We start from the raw sequence: 250 nt of genomic DNA on the forward strand, positions 1-250 counted from the left end.
GACTTCCGTCGTGTAACATACTTGTTTTAACCAAAATCATGATCTTTTTAAAAATGTAACCAAGTACTTTTGTTGCCTAATCCTAACCAATCTGCAACTGTTTCACAACATTAACCACATATTGCCCAACTACTCTGGATAGATCTCACTGTCAACAGTTTTCAATAGAACTACTTTCTACTAAAGAAATGAAACTGTGTCTGAAAAGCTACTATTAAAATTTAAATATGTCGTTGTTCAGAGCTATGAA

Source organism: Morone saxatilis, unplaced genomic scaffold (assembly GCF_004916995.1).
Source record: "Morone saxatilis isolate NCDOM2014 unplaced genomic scaffold, NCSU_SB_2.0 Contig10, whole genome shotgun sequence".
NCBI classification, from domain to species: Eukaryota; Metazoa; Chordata; class Actinopteri; family Moronidae; genus Morone; species Morone saxatilis.